Source organism: Phyllostomus discolor, chromosome 6 (genome assembly GCF_004126475.2).
Source record: "Phyllostomus discolor isolate MPI-MPIP mPhyDis1 chromosome 6, mPhyDis1.pri.v3, whole genome shotgun sequence".
Taxonomy (NCBI): domain Eukaryota; kingdom Metazoa; phylum Chordata; class Mammalia; order Chiroptera; family Phyllostomidae; genus Phyllostomus; species Phyllostomus discolor.
Window position 1 is genome coordinate 144,856,168 of NC_040908.2, and position 14,147 is coordinate 144,870,314.

The 14,147-nt window shown below is 36.3% G+C and overlaps 1 protein-coding gene across 1 annotated transcript in view; it reads left to right on the forward strand.

Moving 5' to 3' along the window:
• ELP4 (elongator acetyltransferase complex subunit 4) overlaps nucleotides 1–14,147 on the forward strand; it is a 208,026-nt gene that overhangs the window by 11,652 nt on the left and 182,227 nt on the right. The gene's annotated exons all lie outside the window — the stretch shown is intronic.

Below are 14,147 nucleotides of genomic sequence, written 5' to 3' on the forward strand. Positions count from 1 at the left end.
TCCTTGGGTGAGAATAAAAAAAAGAAATTAAAAATTCTAAATATAAACTAAATAAGGAGATTTAATATCAGTGGTTAGGAGCATGAGGCATGACTATATTGCTTATCACTCAGATTTTTTTTAATTCCAGAAGAGAAAATTAAAACATGAAGGTGATTTGCATTAATAAATTTTCACTATAGATTTTCTATTTTACCCATTTTCTCTTGAAATACATTACTTATTAACAAGACAGTTCTGCACACATGTAAGTGTGTACATGCTCATGAGTTTGGGATTGTAGTGTATTTACACTGCTATAGACATTAGAGATAGTGAGCACTGCCTGAAAACCCCAGGTAGATCTACTGTAGACTTTCTGAATACAACAGAATAAATTAATATGATACATAAAAAGCCATTTGCTGAGGCGTAAATTGAAGCACTAAGGGACACCTACATTTACTTTGAAAATTGAAGGTAGACTTTTTAAAAACATATTTTATTCTTTAGTATTAAAATAGGCTTTGAGACTTTTGTTTAATTTAAATTGTTTTCTAGCTCTGGCTGGTGTAGCTCAGTGGATTGAGCACGGGCTGCGAACCGAAGTGTCACAGGTTCGATTCCCAGTCAGGGTACATGCCTGGGTTTCAGGCCATGACCCCAGCAACCACACATTGATGTTTCTCTCTCTCTCTCTCTCTCTCTCTCTCTCTCTCTCGCTCTCTCTCTCCCTTCCCTCTCTAAAAATAAATAAATAAAAATCTTAAAAAAAAGAATGTTAATTTGAATGAAAATAATTTTTAAAAAATTGTTTTCTGACACTTGGGTACTTGGGTAAATGTAGGACACTGAAAAGCGTCAAAAGTGAAGGAATGGCATAGAGTTTATACAGTTATTTGTTTTTTTAAAAAAAAGATCTTAATCTGTTTGCAGGGATATTGAGCATCAAAAAGCTTTAGAATTTGTCAACAATTAAAATACAAGTTATGTGACATTTAAGAATGCGTTATTTTTAAATTAATCTCCTACATTAATTATAATTTTAGTTCTAGAAGATAAAGTATGATAGTAAACAATTAATTAGAATTAAATTGTACTTTTATATTACTTACCTATTGCTGTATAACAGTATTACCACAAACTTAGTAGCTTAAAAACACGTTTATTATCTGACGACTCCTACATGTCAGGAGTCCAGGCATAGCTAGCTGGGTCCTCTGCAAGCCAGCTGTCAAGGTGTCCGCTAGGGCTGGGTTCTCATCTGAAGGCTCTGCAGCGGAGGATCTGCTTCAGAGCTCATGTGCTGTTGTCTGCAATTCGGGTCCTTGCTGGTTGTCAGCAGGAGGCTGTACTGCGAGGACGGGTCACAGAATGGTGTGAACCTGTTAGGTTATTTCTTTGGAACCTGTAAGGGAGAGTGCCTCCCAGCAAGGCAGATGTTACAGTTTTATGTAGCAAAAATGACATCCCTGTCATTTTTTTTCTTTCAGAAAAACAATATTTTTAATGGTTGTACCAAAATATTGGAATCATACAAGTTCAGAGATTATTTGTTTCTCTTTTTTTGCAGTTTCTTTTTTTTAATTTTATTTTAATCATTGTTCAAGTACAGTTTTCTGTCCTTTGCTCCCATTCCAGCCCATGCACCCATCCCTCCCCACCACCCTCCCATTTCCCCCCCCCTAGTTTTTGTCCATGTGTCCTTTATATTTGTTCCTGTAAACCCTTCTCATTCTCCCTTGAAATTCCCTCCCCTCTCCCCTCTGGTCACTGTCAGCCTGTCCTCTATTTCAGTGTCTTTGACTATATTTTGCTTGTTTCCTTGTTTTGTTGTTTAGGTTCCTGTTAAAGGTGAGATCATATGTGATTTGTCTTTTACTGCCTGGCTTATTTCGCTTAGCATAATGCTTTCCAGCTCCATCCATGCTGTTGCAAAGGGTAGGAGCTCCTTCTTTCTTTCTGCTGCATAGAATTCCATTGTGTAAATGTACCATAGTTTTCTGATCCATTCATTTACTGTTGGGCACCTAGGTTGCTTCCAGCATTAGCTATTGTAAATTGTGCTGCTATGAACATTGGGGTGCAAAGGTTCTTTTGGATTGGTGTTTCAGGGTTCTTAGGATATAGTGGTGGTTCTTAGGATATAGCAGTGGAATTACTGGGTCAAAAGGCAGATCCACTTTTAGTTTTCTGGGGAAGTCCAATACTGTTTTCCTTAGTGGTTGTACCAGTCTGTAGTCCCACCAACAGTGCACTAGGGTTCCCTTTTCTCCACAACCTCTCCAACACTTGTTTGTGACATCCCTGTCATTTTTAACATGCCCTGTTCTTTTGGTTAGGAGCCAGTCACAGGTTCCACCCACACTCAAGGACAGAAAATATGCGAAGGCATGAATACCAGGAACTTGTTAAAAGGCTGGAATAAGATAAACTTGTATCAGTGCAGTTCTTTAGTAAAACCACTGACTTTTTGTTCTGAAGTATTTAAGCATTTACAATGTGCTTAACACTGTTAGGTAGTATAAATTTTGGTTTTACCTATTGTGAACTTGAACTGGATGTTGACTGCACATGGAATAACTATGAACAGTACATACATAATGCACAGGTTATTTAGGCAGCTATAAGGTATGGACAAGGCTTAAGTTCTCCCTTACATTCCTTTGCTTCAGTCTATTTTTGACTGCAGCCAGATGAACTTTGTGATATGAAAATCGGACCATGATATATACTTGCTTAAAACCTTCCTGTGCTCTCTGCTGATCTTAAGGTGAGGCCCAAGCTCCTTAGCTTAGACTGTAAGGGCTTTAATGATCTGCCACTGCTGATTCACTTTAGCCTTATCTCTTCTCATCCTCTCACCTCTTCCCTCAAGCTTTCTGTTTATCACCCTAAGTCTTTAATTCCAACCAAGCCCCAACCTCTTACCTCTCTTCAGGAGGCCTTTGCTTCAAGATCTTTCTTGCTGCATCATTTTTTCCTCTTTTTCTAACTCTAAATCATCCTTTTGGTCTCCATTTATTCAGATATGTCTTTCAGAAAGTCTTCCTTAACTGTTGCTTTTCTTCTCCTCACCCTTATTTAGTATTCCTTCTGTAGACTTCTATAGTATTCTTTTTTATTTAAGGTTTTATTTATTTGTATTTAGAGAGAGGGAAGGGAGGGAGAAAGAGAGGGACAGAAACATCAGTGTGTGGTTGCACCTCACAAGTCCCCTACTGGGGACCTGGCCCACAACCCAGGTATGTGCCCTGACTGGGAATCGAACTGGTGACCCTTTGATTCTCAGGCCAGCACTCAACCCACTGAGCCACACCAGCCAGGGCTGGAAACTATTTATATTGGTAAGATAGAGGTAGTCATGGAGTATTTTAAGCATAAAGACATATTATGAAGGCTATACTGCAGGAATAAAGTAAAAACTTGAAATGATGGAAATACCCATTGTCCTAATCTAAACATGAGATGATGTTTGCTACTACACTTTTAAAACTTTAATCACAAATATAATACCATATTTTGATGGGATAACAACACTGCCTAACTTTTCTATTTCTGCATTTCATTATATACTTTATACTGTAATTGTTTTGCTGTATTTACACTACTCTGATATGAAATGCCATTTCCCTACACTTTTGATTGATTTCAAGATTGATTTCTACTTCTCAGCCACATAAATGTGTGGGAGATAGAGAGACAGGCGGTAGAATGATCCCCAGATTTTGGGGCTCAGAAAGTTTGGAGTTAATACCATTAGGTAAGTCAGGAAAGGAGGAGAATGATGGATACTGAGGTAAAGTAATGAGTTTAGTTCAGACTAATGAATTTTTTTTCCAAGTAGTTCTACCTAGTAGAAATTTAAATATTTGGATAATAAATTTAGGCTAGAGAAAAATATTTGGGATTTCTCACATTATTTCACTAATGTCTTTTTTAACATATTTTTGGATGGAGTTATATGCATGTATTAGAATGCCCAGGTTTATGAGACCCTTGAGGCTCCATCAGTGGAACATTAGTGGATCTCTTAATTCCCTGACATTACATGCAAATTTGTGTATGACTGTGTATATTTTTAGAATAGCATATATAATTTGCATCAGATTCTTGGAGTGGTCTGGGACTCCAAAAGAGTCTAAGAACAACTAGAGTTAAGAGAAAAGCAAGTCAAAAATCATGACATTATTTAAGAGATAGATAAGGGAAAAATAAGCCCATGAAAGAGGTTAAGGCCATAGCCTCTGGACTCAGATGCCCAGATTTAGATCATGCTTCTGCTGTTTCCTAGCTGGGTCACCTTAAACAAGCTGCTGACATTCTCTGCGCCTCAGTTTCTTCACCTGTAAGATAGAGATTAATAACATTGACCTTCTAAGGTTATTATGAGGATTAAATGAGCTAATGGATGAGAAGTGCAATGCACTGTTTAACATAGTCCATGGTCAATAAGATTAGTTACTTACTATTTTTAGTAGGATATTGAGTTCCTTGGGACTGAGGACTAGCCCAAAGTGAGAAAAAGAAGACAAAGCTTTAAGTTCCCCCTTTCCCACAATTGGAGTTAGGTGCCTCTCGCAGGCCCACTGAGCTAGCACAGCTGCTTCCTCATGATTCCACCACCATCACTGCCTGACCAGGCAATACAGCAAGGATTGGAAAGAGCAGGAACACAGCATTCGTAGTAAAAAGTGACCCCTCACTCAGGCAAATAAGAGGGTACAACTCCAAGAACATCAGTCATAGATGTTGAGGATGCTTGCAAAATGCAGAGACTGGCATTTTCATTTCCCAGTGGTTTGCTTACTGAACTTCTGAACCTGCAAGCCTATTAGTGAGCAGTACCTGTTATGTTCCCCAAGTCTGATGTAGAAAGGGGAAAAAGGCCTGCTTGAAAACATTGTGTAAACATCTGAAATAATGATAGTGATAACTAACATCTCCAGAGAAGAAATTGAATATGAATAGGCCAGCCCCTCAAAACCCCAGATTCTGCACCTTTGAATGGTGTTTTAGTGGCAGATGTGACCAGAATGAAACAGAGCACTACCCACGAGAACCACACGTATCAGCTGCCTGGAAACCACCATAACTCCACAGGCTACAATCAGCAGGTTTGACTAGACCATATCAGAGTGAGGCTGTGGGCATCTCTCTGCCTACACCAGAGAGCTAATTATGTAAGTTGATTTCTGCTGCCTTCCCCCTTCCCTGCTTTCCCAGTCACATAACTAGGACTTAGAGACACAGCGTTGGGGAAGAGGTACTTTAGAACTTTTTCCCCCCTAGAACCCCTCTGCCACATTAAGACCTTCAGAGCCACACGCTTAGTGTGCACTTAAGGAGGAGGAGGAAAAGCTTCACATTAAATGTTCAAGTTGTGCATTTGACTGTTCAGAGTTTTGATCATTGGAACCGGTGGTGTGAAAATCAAGGAATCAGCTGTAGATGTCATTAAGAAATGAGAAAAGGAAGATTTTCACAGCATTGTGGAAACTAATGACTAAAAAAAAAGAAATAAAACTACTGCATATTTTTGTACTAAAGAATTGAGTGCTGTATATAAACTGTTTACACATATAGAATAAAGATTGGCTAAAGAAACAGCAAAACTGAGAGCAAGAAGTGTCTTAATAGGGGATGTGGGTGGAGACAGAACATCCACACTTAATAACTACATTAAGCAATTGAAGTACAATGAAGATTTAAAAGTGTCCGAGAAATTGGATAATTAGGAAGTCATTGTTGACCTGGAGAGCAGTCTCAGTGGAATGATAGGAGCAGCTCATTTGGACCCTGAAATAAGAAAGTGACGATACTCCTGTTCTTTCTATCCTCTGGGCTTCATCCTGCCCTTTGGGGCCTAATGAGCAAGTGTAATTCCATTTCCAAATGACAGCCTATCAAATATGTGAGGACAGCTCCCTTGCATCCCTTGGGTCTTTTTTCCTTCAAGCTAAATACCTCATTTCTCATGCTCTTAGGTCCCTTTGCTACCCTGGCCACACCATTCTGAAGATACTTCAGTTTGTGTAAATACCCAAAGAAGTCTATTACTGCCAGGCTAGTCGACTACCAGAGTACATGAGGACAATCATCTCTCTCAGCCTAGGAATTAGACTGTTAATTCTGGCCAGACTACATGTGCTTTTTGGCAGTTCTGTCACATCATTATCATTTTTGCTTGCCCAGTGTTATGGGGATTCACCAAATAGATTAATTAAATGCTTATTTTACAACCTCAAAATCTGTTTCACAAAATTGGTGATTTTTAGCTTGACAATCCCTAAATTGGTGATATTTCTCCTATTATTTTTTGTGCCTCATATAGGAGTCTTTGAAAAATAGAGAGTTGATAACTATCATAGTGTGTGTGCCTGTGTTAGGGTGTGCTTTCGGCAAACTACAGTAGATCTGGCTGACTTGCAAGACAAAGATGGATTTTTGTTTGTTGTTCTTTTCCTTAACTAATTCTACAAATATTTACTCGATGGTATACTATGTGCCCAGTACTAGGGTTTTACCAGTAAGAAGCATTCTCTGCCATGAGATCTTGTAGCTTGGTAGGAAAGGTTCACTCCTGCGTATTAAATGCTACTATAGGAGTTAACCTGATGCTTCACATCGTTGTGGTCATCTTACCCAGCCTTGGGAAAAGCTTCTCCAAAAAATGGGGCCACCTGTTCTGGGTCGGGGAGGATTTAAGGGAATGAGCTAACCAAAAGGTGAAGTAATGTAGGCAACAGTCCAAGGTTAAGATGCAGTGTGACGACTAGACTAGAGGTAGTAACGTAAGCTATGAGTGTGTATGAGATCAGTAGGGACTGTATGTAGGTAAGAAAAGAGTCAAAACCCTCTTCATTTTAGAGATAGATAAAAGAGGAGTTCTGTCATTTAGTTTAATTGTTTATTGTCACTCTTCACTAATGATAAATCACCCAGTGTTTTTTTTTTTTTATTGTCTACTAGTAAGTTTCACTACTATATGCAATATTTGTCTAATATACTTAGGTCATTTTCTTACTGAATATTATAATATGTCCTTAGTTTTCAAGTAATTACCTTACTCTTATAATTATAATAGTTTTGGTTTATTTCTTTACTAAAAACTTGTTAAACGATAATCATGTACATTTTAAAGGGAAAATGTGACTGTTACACCACTTTAAAAAAATATATTTTTACGCACATTGAACTCTGCTCTTGGGCCATAACCATGCAGAGCCTGTAGACCAGGTTAAAGGATTTAGTTCTTTCTCCCTAGAGCAGTGAGAAACCACTGAAAGGTGTTAAATAGGGAAGTGGAATGATGCTCGGGTTTGTATTTTTAAGGTTACTACTATACTATATTGAAGGAAGATTACAGTGGATGCAAAGAAATGAGTTAGAGGCCATTACAGTTTTCTAGCAAGAATTGTTGGTAGCAACATGTTGTTGGTACGGAGGGAAATGATTAAATTCCAGAAATACTTCGAAAAGATATTTAACAGGACTTTACAGATGAGCCAAGGAGTGGGTTGGTGAGAGAGAGAAATGAGGTTTCAAGAATAAATCCTAATTTTCTAAAAACTGAAAGAGGATCACATTTGGTGGAAGGAAATAATGTCACTGAGTTTAATTTGGATATGTGGAATTTGAGGCACCTTTGTACTTCTATATTTAATAATAACAAAAGCCTAAGTGAATTATGGTACATATATGTACTGGAATATTGTGCAGACCTATACATGATAGTTATAAGACTGTGAACATGTGAGATTAAGTAAAAAAAGTAGAATTCAAAAGACATCCACAGAAAAAGTACTGGAAGGAATTATAACAAATTTTAGCAATCATTTTATGAGGGTGTAGATGATTGGTGAATTTTTTAAAAAATTCACATTTTTCAAATCAAGGAAGACATAAACAAATGGAAACATATACCGTGTTCATGGATTGGAAGAATTAATATCATCAGAAGGTCCATACTACCCAAAGCAATTTACACATTCAATGCAATTCCTATTAAAGTACCAATGGCTTATTTCACAGACATAGAACAAACACTTCAAAAATTTATATGGAATTATAAACGACCCCAAATAGCTGCTGCAATTTTGAGAAAGAAGAGTAAAGTAGGAGGGATCACAATACCCGACACCAAACTATACTACAAGGCCACTGTAATCAAAACAGCCTGGTACTGGCATAAAAACAGGCATATGGACCAATGGAACAGAACAGAGAGCCCAGGAATAACCCCAGGTCTCTATGGTCAATTAATATTTGACAAAGGAGGCAGCAACATTAAATGGAATAAAAATAGCCTCTTCAACAAATGGTGTTGGGAGAACTGGACAGCCACGTGCAAAAAAATGACACTTGAGCACCAACTTACACCATATACAAAAATAAATTCAAGGTGGATAAAAGACTTAAATATAAAACGTGACACCATTAAGGTCCTAGAGGAGAACGTAGGTAGGAAAATCTCAGATATTTCATGAAGAAACTTTTTTACTGACGAGTCCCCTAGAGCAAGGGACATAAAGGAAAGAATAAACAAATGGGACCTCATCAAAATTAAAAGCTTCTGCACAGCTAAAGAAAACAGTATCAAAATTAAAAGAGAACCAACTGTATGGGAAAACATATTTGCCAATGACACCTCAGACAAGGGTTTAATCTCCAAAATATATAAAGAACTTACATGACTGCACTCTAAGAAGACAAGGAACCCAATTAAAAAGTGGGCAAAGGACTTGAACAGACACTTCTTCAAGGAAGACATACAGAAAATCCAAAGACACATGAAATGATGTTCAATATCGCTAGCTATCAGACAGATGCAAATTAAAACCACAATGAGATGCCACTTCACACCAGTCAGAATGGTCATCATAAACAAAGCAACAAACAACAAGTGTTGGAGAGGTTGTGGAGAAAAGGGGACCCTAGTACACTGCTGGTGGGACTGCAGACTGGTACAACCACTATGGAAAACAGTATGGAACTTCCTCAGGAAACTAAAAATGGATCTGCCTTTTGACCCAGCAATTCCACTGCTGGGACTCTATCCTAAGAACACTAAAACACCAATACAAAAGAACCTTTGCACCCCAATGTTCATAGCAGCACAATTTACAATAGCTAGATGCTGGAAGCAACCTAGATGCCCATCAGTAAATGAATGGATCAGAAAACTATGGTACATTTACACAATGGAATTCTATGCAGCAGAAAGAAAGAAGGAGCTCCTACCCTTTGCAACAGCATGGATGGAGCTGGAAAACATTATGCTTAGCGAAATGAGCCAGTCAGTGAAAGACAAATCACATATGATCTCACCTTTAACAGGAACCTAAATAACAAAACAAAGAAACAAGCAAAATGTAACCAAAATCACTGAAATAGAGGACAGGCTGACGGTGACCGGAGGGGAGAGAAGAGGGAATTTAAGGGGACAGTGGGAAGGGTTCACAGGAACAAACTTAAAGGACACATGGTCATAAGCTAAGGGGAGGGTGGGTGGGGGGACTGGATTGGGAGTAAAAAGGAGAAAACTGTACATGAACAATGATTAAAATAAAAAAAAGAAAAAAAATTCACGTTTTTCTTGTGAAAATACCAACCTTAGAAATGAAAAATTTTAATATCAGATATGTTACATCACTGATTTATAATGACTTTGGTTTATATGATTGTTTCTGTGAACTGATTTAAAGGTAACTTTAAGATAAAGTTAATTCTTTTTTTAAACATGACTTTCTATTTTGTTCTAACATAGAATACAAACAAATTCTTGCTTACATAAAATGAGCATTTTGTTCCAGTGTGATAGCTCCATTAATGAATGGGCAGTGCTTGTCACCTTGTCACCACGTTTGTGTCTAGTGTCTCCACCTGTCAGCTGTCAGCAGCACACAGACACAGTGAAAGCATTTTTCTTTTCCTCTGACCCCCCCAAAAAAACTCATGAAATGCTCCTAAATCCACATGAAGCCCATTTTGTGTCTTTTAGTTTTGTAAATATTAATTTACACTTGTGATGAGGATAGTAGTGAAGAGCTAACTGTATTCTTTAACATATGAAATTAAACTTCATATAAACTATATTTTTGATCATGGATCAGCTCTAATACATTGTGTTGAGAAGATTTATAAACAAGTTACCACCTGGTATTTTAGTCATAACTTAAGAAACCAACTTTATTTACTGAATTATAATTGACATACAATAAAATGGATTCATTTTAAGTGTATATTTTAATGAGTTTTTGCACATTTGTATACTCACAGAACCACCATAGTTAGGAACAAACTGATGGGAACCAGAGGGGAGGAGGAAGAAGGGGATAAAGGGGAGGAAAGCGGGAGGGGTTTTCAGGAACATGCATAAAGGACACATGGACAAAACCAAAGGGTAGGATCGAGGGTGGGAGGTGAGGATGGCTGGGGTTGTGGGGATGGTGGGAGGGGGGGAATGGAGACGACTGTACTCGAACAACAATAAAAAAATTAATAAAAAAGAAATAAGTATAGAGCTCATTTATGCACATATTTTGTTCAAGTTATCTAAAATATTTCATGTTCTTGGAATCAACTGTAAATAGAATTTTTAAACTTTCAATTTCTACTATTTTTTACTAGTGTTTAGAAGTACAGTAGGTTTTTATATTTTGACTTTCCATGCTGCAAAGAGATAGACTTGACTTACTAGTCCTACAAGTTTTTTTGGTATATTCCTAAAGATGTCCTACATAAGTGATAGTGTCTGCATGTGAAAACTGATTTACTCCATATTTTCCAACCTGTATGCCTTTCATTTCTTTTTCATAGTTTATTACATGGCTCAGAACTTCTGAAAAGTATTGATTAGAAGTGTTGAGAGTGTATATCCTTTCATTGTTCCCAATCTCAGGAAAAAAGCATTCCATTTTACCATTCTATTTTCTGTAAGTTTATATTATGTTTAATGTATTACTGGTTTTTATTTTTTGATATTTCAAGGATCCTTTTCATATGTGTTTATGAGGCACATTAGTCTGTAGCTTTCTTTTCCTGTGATGTCTTGGACTAGTTTTGGTATCCAGGTTTCATGGCATTATAAAATGAGTTCTGAAGTTTCTCTCCATCCTTTTTTTCTGAAGAGTATTTGTAGAGTTGATATAATTTCTTCCTTAAACGGTCTGTAGTTTTTTAAAGTCTTTGTCTAGCTTAGGCATCAGAATAATAGTAGACATATGAAGTGAGTTAAGAATAGTTTCTCTCTCTTTTTAGTTTGTTTAGGGTTAGTATATCTAACATAAATATTTGATTGAGTTTAGTAGTGAAGCTTTCTGTGCCTGAAGTTTCTGTGCATGGGTGGAGGTGGTAGTTTTTATTATGAATTTAATTTTGGTTTCCTATTTCTTTTGTCATACTTATCTGTATCCTTCAAGGAATTTTTTCACTTCTCCTAGTTGTAAAATTTTTTGACATAAATTCATGATACTTATATTGATGCTTTCAATGTTCGTAAGATCTTTGGTGAAATCTATTTCATTCTCAGTTCTGATAATTTGTGTTTCTTCTCTTTTTTCACTTGATCAGCCTAGGTGGAGACTAATCAGTAAGGTTTACCGATCTTTTCATCAACCAGCTCTTAGTGTCACATTCCTCTCTTTCTGAACTCTCTCTGTTTGGTCCAGGTTTTCATTAGTTGATTTTTTTTTATTTATTATTTCTTTGCATTTTCTTTGTTTTAATTTTTAAGACCTTACCATTTACCTTATTAAAATGAAACTTAGTTCATTGATTTGATCTATTTTATTTTCTAATTAAGAGTTTAAAGCTATACATCTTCTATGGTCAGCTCTAGCATTTCTCAAAACTTTTTAGGTATTGTATTTTTATAACCATTTAGTTCAAAATATTGTCTAATTTTCTTTTTTATTGCTTTTTGATCTATAGTTACTTAGAAATGTGTACTTAGATTTTAAGATATTTGGAGTTTTCTATATATCTTTTTATTACTGAATTCTAATTGTATTCCATCATAATTTGAAAACATACTCTAAGAGTTTAATGTTTTGAGCTGCATTGAGACTTGTTTATTGGATTAACATATGGTTTATGGTACAAATTCTAGATGCATTTACAAAAAAGAATTTTTTTCTCTGGAACTGTGTGATGTAATCAGATTAAGGTGGTTGATGAGGTTGTTCATATTTTCTATTTTCATAATGATTTTTCTCTGTAGTTCTTCTGTCAAATACTAAGATATGTATGATGAAATCTCCAAATATAATTTATTTCTATCTTTTCTTACTTCTGTCAGTTTTTCTTTAAGCAGTTGTCTTTTTTAGATATTTCAAAGAAAAAAATAATTTATCTGCTTATATGCATTTATGTGTATAAATACACACATGCATAATCACAGTGTTTTATAATTTCCCATATATTTATCATTATTTGCTCTTTTTTTCCTTCCTATAAATACAAATTACCATGTTGTGTCACTTTCTTTCAGCTTTTAATGATCTGTTGTACAAGTCTGCTGTTGATAATTGCCTCAGTTTTCACCTCAGTTTTTGAATATGTTTTGTGAACTTAAAACTTTTGGTTCAGTTGTGTTTGTTTTAAAGCTCTTTGAATATATAACTACCATTTCTTATGGCCTTCATTGTTTGGGGTGAGAAATCAGTGTTAATCATATTGCTGTACCCGCCCTGTATGCCACGTCATTTTCCCTTGCTGCTTTCAAGGTTTACCCTCTGTCCTTGGGATTCAGCAAATACGATGTTTATATTTGACATTCTTTGCATTTACCCTAGTAGAAGTCTCTTGTGCTTCTTGGGTCTGTAACAGAATACTTTCATTAAATTTGGGAAATTTTTAGCCATATTTTGGCCATCACTTTTTAAAATACTGTTTCTGCTTATCTCTCTTTCTCAGTGTCTAAGACTCCAATTAAACATTGGTTGGACTTCTCTGTATTGCACCACATGTCTCTGGAGTTCTATTTAGCTTTCTTAATTTTCTGTTCTGTGTTCTTCAGATTGCAAAATTTCTGTTGATCTGCCTTCAGGTTTGTTCTTTTATTTTCCCTTCCTCTATCTTTAAACTACTCGTCAGATCACCAAGCACATTTTTTACTTAAAGAATCATGATTTTAAGCTCTAAATTTTCTATCTGGTTTGCTTTTATAATTTTCATTTCCATTAATATTATTCTGTTTACTTATTGATACCATAGTTTAAAATACCTATGATACATTTTTGTTAATTCTTTGAACATATTTATAACTTCTTTGAAGTCTTTGTCTTTTAAATCCACTTTGGAGGCCATTTGGAATCAGTTTCTTTGGATTGTGTTTTCTTTAGTATGGGTCATATTCAGTAATTTTTGGTTGAAATCTGCACATTGTAAATTATGCATTGTAGTGATTCTAAATTCCATGATGTTCTTTTGAGGATTCCTAACTTGCCTGAGCTTGAATTATTTATTCTCAATTAAGTATACTATGTCACAGATAATACCTCTACTCAGTTTTCTGCCTTTCAAATGTTGCTTTTTCAGCTGGTCAGACAGGATTATTCATTGCAATCACAAAGTTTACTCAACAGCCAAATATATGTACAAAACGTATACCCAGATTTTGGAGCTCACACTCTCTATGCTCCTCAGCGCTGAATTCTGGCCCCTGACACCTCAAGTCAACAGACTTCAGCTTCTTATAGTACAAGATTCTGCTCTAGATTGGGACAGCAGACCTTCAATGGAGCAGCAAATTTGCAAATCTCACATGATTCAGTTATGCCTTTCAACTTTATCCTGTTCTCTTTTTCCTGCTTGCTTAGTGGTCAGCTAGGGATCTGGGCACAGTCAATAAACTTTCTGGACCTCTGTTCCAGGATTTTCCCCCCAAATGTTCACCTGTTTTACAACACTGAGCTCCATCTGTATTCTGCCAACTCAACCTGGAAAGGACATGACTTAATGCCTCCAGAGCTAAGGGAGGTTGGGAGCACCTTAGGCAAAGAAGCCCATCTTGAAATTCTTGCATGGTTGTAATCATATCTTTCAAAACAAAGCAGCTATGGTTGCTGCCTGATTTTCATTGCTCTCCAGTGCCCTCAATGATTATTTTTAATGATATTTTACCAAGTTTTATAATTATAGCTGTAAGAGGTTTTGCAGAATGC